Below are 15,414 nucleotides of genomic sequence, written 5' to 3' on the forward strand. Positions count from 1 at the left end.
CATAAAATCTTTTAAATGGTCTTCATACAAGTAAAGGAGTATACACCAGTTCCTTGCTGAGCAGAAGAAGGCAGCAAGTTCAGATAGTGCCCACAAAAATAATGCAGGGAGGATAACGAAATTATCGAGTATCTTTAAACGAAATACGGGCTTTTGTTGTAATCGTGAGCCTTAATTTTGACATTGACGAATAACTCGTCGTTTCGTGTGCTTGTATCTTCACCTGAGTGTACTGTACACCCGTGACAATCAGTACAAATGTAATTCAGGTACAGACGCCGTGTTTGAGCCCAAAATTATTTTCTCTCTTTCCATCTATGACGAAGCGTCAAGCCTTTCATCAGTCACACAACGGTTATAGCATTGTAAATGCAAAATGTAGAGATGCGATTATTAGCACTAGACAGGAAAAGATGTAGGACAGCAAGAAATGCACTCAGAAGAGTTATGACTTAAAAAACATGCCTAAAATAAAGTAAATGCGCTGGTATTCGTAAAATAAAAATCCGCTACAGTTGTAATGAGAACTTATTTATTAACTGCACGAGGAGTTTTAGAGTATTACAGCTCCGTCTTCAGGTGATACCAACTATAAAGACAAGAAGAGAAGACTAGCTATAGTCTCAATGCAGGAGTTATTAAAAATGAGATATGTACCATTCCATACATAATTACTTCATAGATATTGTACTTTTAATGCCTGCAATAGGTATACCATTGCGGCCACCTATTATTCGTGATTTATGCAGTCGTATATTGCATTTCATACACGTTACTTTTACTGGAGCCCTTCTCCTGACAACGCTTGACGCACGTGTTCCTTCATACTACTGTTTGTATACAGTATCACTTCTCTATTTACGACGTTTGAGTTGTATATTACGCACCAACTGATCTTCATCCTTGCAACGCTTCCAACAGTTGTTCCATGCTTCGTTTTTCATGAATCTGTATTGTACACTCCTGGAAATGGAAAAAAGAACACATTGGCACCGGTGTGTCAGACCCACCACACTTGCTCCGGGCACTGCGAAAGGGCTGTACAAGCAATGATCACACGCACGGCACAGCGGACACACCAGGAACCGCGGTGTTGGCCGTCGAATGGCGCTAGCTGCGCAGCATATGTGCACCGCCGCCGTCAGTGTCAGCCAGTTTGCCGTGGCATACGGAGCTCCATCGCAGTATTTAACACTGGTAGCATGCCGCGACAGCGTGGACGTGAGCCGTATGTGCAGTTGACGGACTTTGAGCGAGGGCGTATAGTGGGCATGCGGGAGGCCGGGTGGACCTTCCGCCGAATTGCTCAACACGTGGGGCGTGAGGTCTCCACAGTACATCGATGTTGTCGCCAGTGGTCGGCGGAAGGTGCACGTGCCCGTCGACCTGGGACCGGACCGCAGCGACGCACGGATGCACGCCAAGACCGTAGGATCCTACGCAGTGCCGTAGGGGACCGCACCGCCACTTCCCAGCAAATTAGGGACACTGTTGCTCCTGGGGTATCGGCGAGGACCATTCGCAACCGTCTCCATGAAACTGGGCTACGGTCCCGCACACCGTTAGGCCGTCTTCCGCTCACGCCCCAACATCGTGCAGCCCGCCTCCAGTGGTGTCGCGACAGGCGTGAATGGAGGGACGAATGGAGACGTGTCGTCTTCAGCGATGAGAGTCGCTTCTGCCTTGGTGCCAATTATGGTCGTATGCGTGTTTGGCGCCGTGCAGGTGAGCGCCACAATCAGGACTGCATACGACAGAGGCACACAGGGCCAACACCCGGCATCATGGTGTGGGGAGCGATCTCCTACACTGGCCGTACACCACTGGTGATCGTCGAGGGGACACTGAATAGTGCACGGTACATCCAAACCGTCATCGAACCCATCGTTCTACCATTCCTAGACCGGCAAGGGAACTTGCTGTTCCAACAGGACAATGCACGTCCGCGTGTATCCCGTGCCACCCAACGTGCTCTAGAAGGTGTAAGTCAACTACCCTGGCCAGCAAGATCTCCGGATCTGTCCCCCATTGAGCATGTTTGGGACTGGATGAAGCGTCGTCTCACGCGGTCTGCACGTCCAGCACGAACGCTGGTCCAACTGAGGCGCCAGGTGGAAATGGCATGGCAAGCCGTTCCACAGGACTACATCCAGCATCTCTACGATCGTCTCCATGGGAGAATAGCAGCCTGCATTGCTGCGAAAGGTGGATATACACTGTACTAGTGCCGACATTGTGCATGCTCTGTTGCCTGTGTCTATGTGCCTGTGGTTCTGTCAGTGTGATCATGTGATGTATCTGACCCCAGGAATGTGTCAATAAATTTTCCCCTTCCTGGGACAATGAATTCACGGTGTTCTTATTTCAATTTCCAGGAGTGTATATTATACATCTCCCTGCCCCCTCCTTTTTTCTCATTTTTATTTTATCTTGTCTCTCCCGTATTTATATTCAGGCATTGTATGACTTTTACTTAATATTTATAAAAATCTAATTTTCATGTATCTTGTATTGGTTTTACGAGGATCCCCTTCATGTTATTAGTAGATTTTAATGTTTTTATTATTGTGTTCTGCAGTCCGAAGATTGCTTTAATGCAGCTCGCCACGCTACTCTAAGCTCTGCAAGCTTCTCCGTCTCCGAGTAACTGCTGCTATATCTTCATGAATCTGCTCACGGTATTCATCTCTTGGTCTCCGTCTACGGTTTTTCTTTTTACCTCCTACATTACCCTCGAACACTAAACTGTGATCTCTTGATATCTCAGACTATACATTATCAGCCGATCACTTTTTTCAGTCCCGTTATGCCACAAATTTCTTGTCCCCATAATTCTGTTCAGTACTTCATTAGGTTTCGGCAGGACGCACAGTATTCGGCGTGTTCTCTGCTATTCAAGTTGTAAGCGGTTTGTCCTTGTGGTGCCGGGTTGGAGTCCGATGTGACCTTTGCAAGTATTGGACGCGGTGGCGTCTGCTGGATGATTCCCGTGGGTTTCCGGCTACAAGTAGTCTTCGTTACATCCTTCTCTCGGGGCTTTCTAAGGAAGCGTTTATGAAGGGGCGCTGGATTTTACGAGAAATCACGGTGAGCATCCGATTAGTGTGCATGCCACTTGGTGTAGTGTGGTGGCTATTTTGACTCCGTATCTCGGTTGCCCGTTGCTATTTATATAAATGTGTTATTTATCAAGGTTTTGCCTGGCACTACTTGAGTCCAGTTCTGCCAATGCGTGTGGGCTTGTGGATGTCACTATTCCAAACTGATTCCTGAATCTAAAGGTGCAGAATGCAAATGTAATTCTTCCGATTTATGAATTGTACTTTATACTCAGTGGAAATTGTTGAAGCTAGCTACCTTATTTCTGAGACATGTTTATATTTACCTGTTGGCTGGTATCACGAGCTCGAGCTGTTTATTAAATTGTTTGCGTCTACAAAAAACGAACTAAAAACTAAAGAATAATATCTGCATTTGTGGTATGTTAATTTTTACTAAATAATTAACGAGTTTTTCTGTGTGTTACAGCATAGGTGATTCTATCTCTTGTCCACTGTGAACTAGTTAAAGACGACTGTGTACCAAGATTGAAATTTTTAAAGAATGTTTCTAGTATTTTGATAGCCGCAACCGCTATCCTATGTTAGTAGAGAAGGAGGAATTGCTGCTACGGGCGTTGCCTCAGCCACCACCTCTATCATCATAAATTTGAACCACATTTGTCAGTCATTCTGGCTACTTCGAAGGCAATGGCGGTTTGATAATTAGTGGCAATTATTGTATTCTTGCTTTTAAAAAATATATTCGCTAGTGTTTTTAGAAACGTTAATAAACCCGTTATGGCTCAACACGTTTCCATTCAGCACCAGCTCTCTACCGCATTTCGATCTTCAGCATTCTTCTGTAGTACCACATTTCAAAAGCTTATTTTCTGTTCTTGTCTAAACTGTTTATGGCCCACGTTTCACTTCTATACGACGCTAAAGGCCATACAAATACTTCCACAAAAATTCATATACGATAATGATTCATTGGTCGTTTTCAGAAACGCTTTCCTTGGCATTATCAGTCTATATTTTACATCCCCTCTACTTCGGCTTTCATCAGTTATTTTGCTGCCCAAATACCAAACCTCATCTACTGCTGTAAGTGTCTCGTTTCCGACTCTAATTCCCTTAGCATGACGTGATTTAATTCGAATACTTTCCATTACCCTTGTTTTGATTTTGCTGAAGTTAATTTTGTATCCTCCTTTCAAGACACTGTCCATTCCATTTAACTGCTCTTCCAAGTGACAACGTCATCGACAAACCTGAAGATTTTTATTTCTGCTCCCTGATCTTTAATTGACACTCCAAATTTTTGTTTGGTTTCTTTTGCTGCTTGCTTAGTGTACATATCAAATAACATCGGGGATAGACTACAATCGTGTCTCACTCCCTGCTCAACCACTTTCACACCCCTCGACTGTTCTAACTGCCCTCTTGCTTTTGTACAAGGCGTAAATAGCCTTTAGCTCCCTGTATTTTACCCAAGCTACCATCCGAAATTCAAAGAGAGTATTCCCGTCAAAATAGACAAAACATATTAATGTATCTATTTTAATATGCACTCACTGTAAACGGACGGACCAGACAGCTCTATTTATTTCCTTGCCTCAATTCGTGGCACTGTCCGCGTTTCCTATTGGATCATATGTTCACCGTATAAGCCGTAGCGCCCTCCTAACTCCTTGGCAGCTCGAACTACACAGTTCCTCGCTGGACTTGGTGACGTGCTCCCTGGGCTGTTCGTAGCGTAAGTGTTTTTCCTCTTTGTATGAGGTACTGAATGCGTTGTGGTGCTCAGTCCTTTACATACTGAAGGAAGTGAGCATGGCCTTCTGTACTGACTTGCCTACCTGCCATTCCTTATTCTGTCAAGCAGTCCCTTCTTCAATCCACATCCGTCCTTTACTGTATTTCAACTTGTCTCTTATCAGTCCATTTAGTTTTTTAAATTCCCAGTCATCGAAAGATTTAAAATGTTTGCAGGTATTTCGTCTCCAAATTTCTTAAAATAATGACATTTTTCGTAATTTGTTTACTGGAAAGTTATCACGTCCATAGAGAATATGCCAGATTTCAGACTGTCAGTACAATGCAGGAAGCATGATTTTGTGGAAAACGTTTCGTACAAATCCATTCTTAGTATCAGCGAAACCGATGCTGTGCATTTGTTTCTCTGAGCAGTGTATTCTGCAGAGCAGCGCTACAGGAAAATGGAAATTATTGCCCATGGACGGCTCTATTCAATTGTCGGCCTCTTGCTTTTACCACAGGACACTCTAGTGTTCATAGATAAGAACAAGTGGAAGCATCGATTCCATATCCTAGGTTCTGTTTCTTTCCATACGGCTGCTCTATTTAGCGAAGGAATTGCATGTAGACGTAATTACGATTGCCAATCGTCCTCCCACTGACTCCCAGACAGAACTGTAGGTGGTAATATGGCCGAGCGCTGTTTCTAGTTCACTGATGAGGGGTAGTGGATCATGAATGCACTACATATTTAATAGTACCGGAATCTGGAACGGCAACTGGAGAGTGGGGTATATTACATCTAAAAGGGATTCAATACCACTCCTCTGGAATAAAAGTAATATGTTAATCGCTGCGCAAACACTCATGCCGGAATTTGGTGTGTGTGTGTGTGTGTGTGTGTGTGTGTGTGTGTGTGTGTGTGTATGTCTTTGTGTGTGTAGTACGCAAGCTAGTCATGGTCTCAGTAAATATGAGAAATTCTGGTTTTTAAATACCGTTCCCGAAAATAGAAATGGAAGTATAAATGTTACTATTTAGCTGTAAAGTGTCTGATGGAAAAGAAGCACCTGACCTTATACCACAACACTGCTTAACTCCCCCCACCCCTTTAAATGCGAATATTAAAGATTAGGGTGAAACATGTATGTTAGGTGTATGTTATGTACACACAACCACAAAACGAACTTATGTAACAAAATAAAACACCTACAGCCGACCTTATTTGTTGTTTGTTATATGAATACAAATTTCGGTGCTTCCGTGCACCATCTTCAGGCGTTAACTGACGATGAGGGGTTAACTCCAGTCGTATAGGCCCACACGATTCATCGATGACCACCATTTATGAACTGATTTTCGCAAACTACCTATAACTACGATGTTGTGTGATGATTGCAGTTATAGCGTCACTATTACAATAGTCCGCGAAAACCGTTTCATAGATGCTGCCCACTGATGAATCACGTATACAATTGGAGTTAAAATGGTTCAAGTGGCTCTGAGCACTATGGGACTTAACTGCTCAGGTCATCAGTCCCCTAGAACTTAGAACTACTTAAACCTAACTAACCTAAGGACATCACACACATCCATGCCCGAGGCAGGATTCGAACCGGTGACCGTAGCGGTCGCGCAGTTCTAGACTGTAGCGCCTAGAACCGCTCGGCCACTCCAGCCGGCGATTGGAGTTAACCCCTCGGCGTCAGTTAAGGTCTGAAGATGGTGCACTGAAGCACCGAAACTGTTAGCCACATCATAAATAACGTCATAAGGACGGCTGCATGTGTTCCATTTCATTACGTAAGTGACCGGTCAAAGTCCCTCAAACCACCATTCCAAAGGAGCTTGTGACAATCGATGGACAGGTACCCGTAATTCGTTCATACAAAACATGTCTGCATCTTACTGGACACAAATGTACTTGACGATGGGAGTTAGCCATCCGAAAAGCATAGCGGAAAGATGAAGTAAAATGCGTACTGCTTACAGTACGTTGTTGCTTTAACTGATACTTGTTGCCTTTTTTGTTCAATACACTACACTTCAAACGTGAACTGCACTTCGCCGTCACAACTCTTCGCTCCAACTACGTAATGCACTATCTACGACAGCACATTTGTGAGTGATATGTTTTAGCGTTGTAGATTGAACTAAAGATGATACGCGCATATTCACATGTGAATGATATACGAATGATTGAGCTATCACACCGAAAGGTTTTTTAAGATAATCAGTAGGAACGACCTTTAAAGAAGTACTCTGATGATCGAAGTACAATATATCAGAACATGGGATTCGGTTCTGCTGTTGTTGCATCAACTATCAAGTGAGTTCAATACGTGAAGCACGCTATAATTTGTTAACAAAAACTAGAAAACAACGTGAATAAAAATTTCTCTGGCCTTCCGCCAGGTCAAATGATAATAATTGCACGAACCTTCGGCCAAACACTCCTTGGTCATTTTCAGTGGTATGACGGCTAGTAGGCTGCTGGTACGCCTCTTACATACACTAGCTGTCGCCTCTAATGTCACTGGAGCCGGCGGCATCGACATATATGACATGAGTCTGCTTTTGATGCGCCTGCTTCAACTGCGCGATCGCTGGATCTGACACCGTGCTAAGCTGCAAGCCACCGTCTCCTTTTAGGGTGCTATCAATGACTTTTATTTCAATGACTCCTTTAATAACAAAATCCCAGTAGATGTTTATGTGAGCAACGACCTATGTTTCGTCAAATTTTATCCGATGTCCGTTTTCGAATGCTTGTACAGTTTCTCCGAGTCTCCACACTCGCGAGGTATCTTGGGGACCCCCAAGCGTTCTGCTGCGTTTTCAACTTGTCTCAGTAACTGACTGATCTTTGTCGGAGGCCTGAAGAGCAGTGTGATCTTGTGTCGATTCAGCAGGCTGCTTACCTTGCCCGATACGGAGCCACAGAACGACAAATTCGTTTTCCTGCTCCTCATCGGTGGTATTGTTGTGAGTCTTGCTTGAAATCACTTCACTTTTTTGTGGACGTTATAGCCGTTGTTCCTAAAGACCTTGCATAAGTGGCTCAGGTCTTGAGGCAGATTATCAGCGTAAACTGGATCTCACTGATAATGCTGTTGAGGTGTTCAAGGAACACAATTTTCTTTCGTTCGTAGGCGCAAATGACGAACGTGTCGCCAAAATACCGAAAGAAAGGCTTTAATAGCGCCGTGTCTAAGGCTATATCCTAGAAATTCTCTATGAAGAGGTTTGCAACAACTGGGGTTAACAGGCTACCCATGCAACGTCGTCCGGATGACGGTAATACTAGCAGTTGCACAGAAAATAAGAAGACATAAGTGTGGCTAAACAGCTTGACCACTTCGTTTAAAAAGAAGAGGAATATTAGATCCAAACAGGCTTTCACAGGCACAATGGTAAACAATGCCACATCAGGACTGAATATAGTATTCACCCTCACTATGTCGAAGACGGTTAATTCGATTGCTCAAGTCTCCTCGCTCCACATGTGGTCCGTTCGGTGTGGCCGAGAAGTTCTAGGCACTTCAGTCTGGAACCGCGCGACCGCTACGGTCGCAGATTCGAATCCTGCCTCGGGCATGGATGTGTGTGATGTCCTTAGGTCAGTTAGGTTGAAATAGTTGTAAGTTCTAGGGGACTGATGACCTCATGTGTTAAGTCCCATAGTGCTCAGAGCCATTTGAACCATTTCTCCACATGTGGAGCGAGGAGACTGGACAACTAACTACTTTGCCAGCTTGTATGCTGGTGAACCAGTTGTTGATACGACGAGGTGGAATGGCGTCCCGTCCTTTCAGAACTCCGGTAAAAGCGTAAGCAGTGGGTGGTCTAGGTGGTTGTGGGAAAAGATTCTTGACTACGGTGTTTTCCACCGAAGAGAACTTCAGAAGTTCAAACGTATTTCCTATTCTTCTCGATGATGGGCCGTTGTTTCCGATTAGTATCTTCGGCCAGTAGCGCGTAGATCTTCGTATTAGTCTGTATGTTCCGTAATTACGGCTGCAACACCCGTGCCATGAGGGAGTACCACAACGTTTTCATCATTGCGTAGTTCTTGTGGAACGTTGCGTTGAACCCAGGTTATCTTGGGTACTGGAGACTTTGCTCTCGTGAGAATACGGCTCGTTTCACGACGCATTTCAACCCATGTTTCATATGGGAGCTTGTGGACTGCCTGTTCGACGCCACACATTATATCACAGATAGGAGTGTCCCGCATCGAAGGTGCGAAATTAAGTCCTTTCGTAAATGCCCACACTGCACCTGTGTCTATATCTCTCGCCGTCACGTTGATGAACGTGCGTTCTGCGGATCTGTGGTCCGCACCGTGTTGTTGCGGAAGGCTGATGAAATTTTCGTTATGCCTCTCTGCAGGTTGTTTCTATTATGACGTTCGTTTGGAAACCGTAGCTGCGTCGACCCATTTTCAGTGCAAAGCTGCGAGGGTTCTTGATAGATGCAGATGCAAGGCCATAAGAGCACGTACATTTGAATCCAGCTGATGCCTGGTGTAGTGTATCCTCTTTCGTAGTAGTTCCGAAAGTGGCCCGAAGAAATATCCTCCAGAAGGCGGCGGCGTTGATATGATGGAATACCATAGGAAATTGGCTATAACGTCCATCAAATAAATGAAATGATATCAAACAAGACTCACAACAGGACCACCAGTGAGGTGCGGGAAAAGAGACTTGCCGTTCCGTGGCTCCGCCTCGGGCAAGGTAAACCGCCTGCTGAAACGACACAAAATCAAATTGATCTTCAGGCCTCCGACAAAAACCCGTCTGTTACTGAGACCAGTTAAAGACGCACCAGGTCTCAGACCACGTGGGGTTTACAAGATACCTCACGAGTGTGGCCACTATTAAGTCGAACAGACGGTACACACTGTGGAACAAAGCGGCATGAGAGGTTCTATCGCCTACCCAACCCCGAGAAATCTGCTTTACTTGACAATGCTTTACAAAACGAACACCGGATAAAATTTGACGAAACGTTCGCTGTTGCTCGCACAAACACCTTTTGAGATTATGTGATTAAAGAAGCCGTTCAAATAAAAGTCACAGGTAACGCCCTAAATAGAGGCGGTGGCCTGCAGCTCAGCGAGACGTGGGATCCAGCGATCGTGCAGTTGAAGCAGTCGCGTCGAACGCAGAGTCAACATATGCCCGTATATGACGATGCCTAAGGCTCCAGTGACGTCACAGCCGGCAGCTAGTGTATATAAGGCGCGTACCAGCCACTAGGCTGGCAATATCGTATAGAGTAACACTGTTGTAAGTAAATCAAGTACTTTAGTATAGCAATATGGCGGCGAGAGCAAAATATGTGTAAACAACTGATTATTTACTGAGAAAACAGTGGTAATAAATGTGGATAAACTGATGTAGTTACGTTACCTTTACAGTTTTGATAAAATCGTTAATACATGCGTCGTGTTTGGTTGTTATTTCTCGTACGGTAGACGGAAGATACAAGGAAAGGAACATGTCACAATGCAAGAACAACTAGAAACATTTTGCCTACTTCTGCTTTTGTGTTGTATGTACTCCTAAATAATTACATTACAGTTTGTCTTACCTGAAATACCGGTGGTGATTAAATACTTTATGTATATTTTAGGGGATTTCATAAATCTATTATTAACACATGTAGCTAAACGATGTGTTTTTCACCAGTTTTTATCAACTTTTGCTTTTCTTCGAATAGTATGATCGTTATGTTGGTGCTCCTATAAGTAGAACACGCAATTTGTCGTTGATAACAAATGTCTTTATTGATTAGAGTGTTCTTACTGAGACTGCAAACTGCTTTAAACTCGATGTTCTTCTCATAACACGATTCTACAATGCACGTGTTAACGTCACCTAGTACGCAAATATTTGCTTAAGTGCAGAGCTTGATTAGACCACCTCGTAAAGGCTACAACGTCTTTTAGTTTCAGAAAATCGTAGCAGTACCCTACACGAACTGACGCCGCTATCCTACCTCACCAAATATCAGACTTTAGTAAAAGGTGCATCTTTGCCAGTCTAGTAATGTCTGTCTGTGGTACCAGCAGCCTGCTGGCTGCCATAGCACTTGACAATGGCCAAGGATTGCTCGGCCGAAAGCTCGTGTAATTATGATCACTTGACTCGGTTGACCGGCACGAGACTCTGCGTTCTTACATAATAAACAACCTGATGAGCTAATAATGACTAAATGGCCATTGCCTCTCTACTGTGTTTGGAACAAAAAGACAGAATACTTTTTAGACTGTTCATGATTGTATAAAGTAGCAATGGCTGTTTACCATAACTGCTTCAGTACTATGGTGCAAGAAACACGTTGACGATATTGAGTATTGGGAGTCACTAAGCACTTTCCAATTTTTTTTGAGCACGTGAGGGCTCACTGTAAATATACGTTGTAGTTACGTATACGAATTCAGGCTCTCAATGTGATTTGCATGTTGTTTGTTATTTATGGGATTATATCATTACAGGTTATCATAACATTTCTGATCTACATGTACCAAATTTTTGTTGCTCTGTTTGAGCTAAAGTCTCTAAATACAAAGGTCACTTCTATTCTCCGTTTTTGTCGTTACACACAAATATCAAATTTGTATTTCCAAGTGTGCTCATCGTCAGTATTTGTATTAACAAAAAGTAAATTGGATTCCTTTTATAACGCCTCTTCTTCTTGGTGATTTGGTTTGATTTGTACTTGGCCTCGGCTAAAACTCGGCGACAGTCGGAAGTGTGTTGAGATCGTTATCAAATTACGAAGACGACGATACACAAAACTTACTTCACCAAGAATCGTAATTAATCGTTCGTAATCGATGTTTAACTGATTAATGATGAAATATTAATGATAAAACCAATACAGTCACATCCACAACAAATTCCCTACAAGCTGGTCGTAATTTCAAGTATATAAGAAATCGTAAAAGTGGGCTTGTTATTTGAGTCAAATATTCTACACAAGCGCCGAGCGCTACAGTCAAATATTATCGCTGCGCGTAATTATTACTAGGGAGTTTCATGTCAATAATTTGATAGAATTTTAAATCACAAATGCACGACTTGACACGAGAGGGTGTTTTATTGCACAATATCAGTCACTTCCTAACCGAGCATTGAGAAGAAAACTTTCCCAGGTGTTCGGGGGATTTAAATTATATGCTTCGGACTGAATTTCCATAAACCACTGGCTATTATGAATGAAAATTGTCTATCAGTGTTCGTTGCCTAAATCACTGTCTAAGTAATGTTTAGTTCAATTATCTAGTTAAAAGTTCACTTTATTCTAGTAGGTAAAAGTCCTCCGTTCGAATTCTAATGCCGTGATATTTGAAGTCGGAAGATCGTATTACTGCGTCATAATAGAACGCAATTATTCAATCTGCAAAACAATCTAAGCGCGTCTACATGTACGAGCATTCAAATATATGACCTGCTTCGGCTAACTCTCGTAACGTAGTGACAATGCATTGAATAATACTTAGTCATTACTCACGATTCCCAAAGAGTACTCACACGGAGTATTCTTTGGGATCGTTGGTTCTACTTTGCGAATGTTAATTTATGCTAATTTTGCAATTTATTATGATTTTTATTTTAATTTTACTGAAATTTAATCCTTCTTTCGTAGATTGCTAAATTGTCAAGTCTTAGATTCCTGATTTAATTACTTGTTATTGTCTTAATAATAGTTATAAATGGAACTTCGTTCGCTTATTCACTTTTCTGGGAATTTAGGACTTGGGGGAAAATCTTTGGGGTATTGGGAGCTAATTTTAGATTTTTATTTCTCGTCCGAGGAAGTGACATTACACTTTGATTCTCAACAGAACAAAATTAAAAACGGAGAACTTGATGGAGTTCTTCCACATGATCATCCTCATTTTGTACCATTTAGAAACAATCAAGATGTACTCACAGTGCCATACACTTAAGGGAACATGTCTTGGTTTACAGTTTTGGAATCTTGTACAGTGCAATACGGCCTAATAATAACAGGTGGTGGACATGTTCAGAGACACTGCTCCACAATAATACAGTTTGTAGTAGAAAGCCGTCAGTGTATGTTGTTGAGATAGACGTCTTTCTATCATACCACAAGAAGGAAGACCGGGTGATCGTGCTGGCGAGGAATGTTGACCAAAGCCCTTAACATTCTGATCTCTATTGTTCATTCATTTATCAATCGTGTTACGTAGACTCTGTCAAAAGCGATAAGCTCCAGGCACCTAGAACTAGTCGAGGAACACACTAAAAAGGGTAAGTGGATCATAGAAACTCATTCGTATACTGTATTAAAAGTAAACAGCCACTTGACTGCTTAGTGATATTCAGGTTTATGCAGCTAAATGAAGTAAAAGCTGCTGTCTGTTCAGTTGCCCTGGGCACCTGCTGTTAATCTGATTCTAGGTTAGTATTTACTTAATTTCAAAGGTTGTATAAAACAAAATAATGTCTACATCCTCAAAAATTCAGCCTTATGTACAGCACGTCATTACTTGTGCTGCTCTCTGGTGAATACTGTTACCGGCTATTTAGCTGACAGAACATCACCACCCCTAAATGTATGTGTTCGGACCATTTGTAGAAATGTTGGCTAATAATACATGTTTTAATTGCTTCGTGTTCGGGTGAGCTTGTTGACGACCTTCGCACCATGGTACATAATTCTGTGTACTGACATATTGAATGTCATGGGATAGAGGGACACAGGTGGCGCGAGTGTGTTGTATGCGCACCACACACCCCCTCTGCCAGCTGCAGTTATGTAGGGAACCTTAGGAGTGGCTGGGCAGGTGATTCGTGTAACACACATACAACGTCATCGTGAGCAGACGCCGTTCGAACGGTCAGTGCCCGACAGATAGGTATTTTGATTTCCGCAGTAGTGCAGGAATTTGGCTTCACACGTTAAACGATGTCAAGCGTTGAAAATGAATGATTGTATGAGGGTATCACAGTCCGCAACAGACCACGTACCGGCCGATGACCGTGACCGGCGTCATTTGAGACGAGTGGTCAGTAGTGACAAGGGCAACAACGCAACAAATTCCGGCTCGTTTCAACATAGGATATGCTAGACACGTCTCCATTGGACAATCTATAGGAAAAGGGTCCACGGGATATGGGAGCCGACGCCGCATACGGGTGACACTATTAACCCAGCTACACAGGGCACATTGACTTGCATTTGTCGCCAATCACCAGCGATGGACACCGGAATAATGGCGCAACTTGATATGATCGGACGAATCACGATTTCAACTGCACCATGCCGATGGGAGGCACAGCAGACCACATGAGTCTTCAGTATGTTGAGTTGCTCCGGGACTATCCCCTCCCATACTTTGCCTTCCAATACCCAGAAGACTTTGCAGTGTTTCAAGATCATAACGCGACGCCACATCGCTCCTACGTCACCCAGGAGCGACTCCTGCGCATGCAGGAGAGGTACAGTAACTGAACAGCCACCCTGGAGCTCAGATTTGAGCCCCATCGAGAATACATGTGATGTCTTGGAGCGCAGTCTCCGGGCCATGGGCCCTGCACCCCGGAATGACCAGAAGTTGCTGCCACTCTGCAAACGATGTAGTGTCACCAGCTTAAAAGGGAGTAAGAGGGACGTGAAGACTGAGTTTCACGGCATCTCACTGTAGTCTGCAGAGCCAAGGGACACCCCACGTGATATCAGGTGCGTATCCCATGACATTTCGTAATTCACTGTACTGTAGACGAGACAAAAGACGCAAAGACTATATGACAATTATTTTCGTAGCTTTAATGTTGACTGTGCAAATAAGAGCTCAGATAAAGTTTTTTTTTGTTTGTTAGCAGCAACAATGATCTTTGAGTAGGCACAGTACTGCGAAGTTAGTGTTGGGGTTCCTAGATGCTTAGGAATGATTCACCAATATGTACAGTTATCTCTATTTCACTCAATATTCGTACTGTTCGCTTCTGCTGAGCGGTTTACTACAGGTGCTCTCCTCCTGAATGTAATTCAATAGGGAGTGCAAATATGCAAAACAACCCCACACTCTCGTCCTGAGGTCAAGATGCTACTTCGGGCGAAACGAGATGAACTGAGATCCTTCATTGGTTTATGTACGTGTTGACGTAATTGTAGTAAGTTATCGAATTGGTCCCCAAGGAAGTGTACCCACTATGCTTCGCGTGACATACGACTGTTGTCCACCTCTGGAGCTAACTGGTCTTGCTGCTCGATTGAAGTAGTTTAATATGAGTCTATGTGATATTAAAACAGTTAGCCCTGAACGAACTGTATGTCTGAGCTATCGTCTCAGCTGTGTCTACCGAGGTTGCCTTGGGCACTTGATTAATATTCTTCCGTCATTACCGATGTTAGTGTTTCAATAGCTCTTAAGTCATCGGAGCATCATGTTGGTAGAACCAGAAGAAGAGTCAGTCAATAGTGATAAACGTACAGACATAGTCCGTCTTTCGCACGCTGTGAAAGGCAACCGACTGCGATGGATGAAGTACTGGTTGAGCTTTGAACTGCTCTGCAGACCATCATAAACACAAGTGGTTTTTGCCTGTATGAATCAACAGGTACTGTGACTGAAATA

The sequence above is a fragment of the Schistocerca americana genome, chromosome 1 (genome assembly GCF_021461395.2).
Source record: "Schistocerca americana isolate TAMUIC-IGC-003095 chromosome 1, iqSchAmer2.1, whole genome shotgun sequence".
Classification (NCBI taxonomy): domain Eukaryota; kingdom Metazoa; phylum Arthropoda; class Insecta; order Orthoptera; family Acrididae; genus Schistocerca; species Schistocerca americana.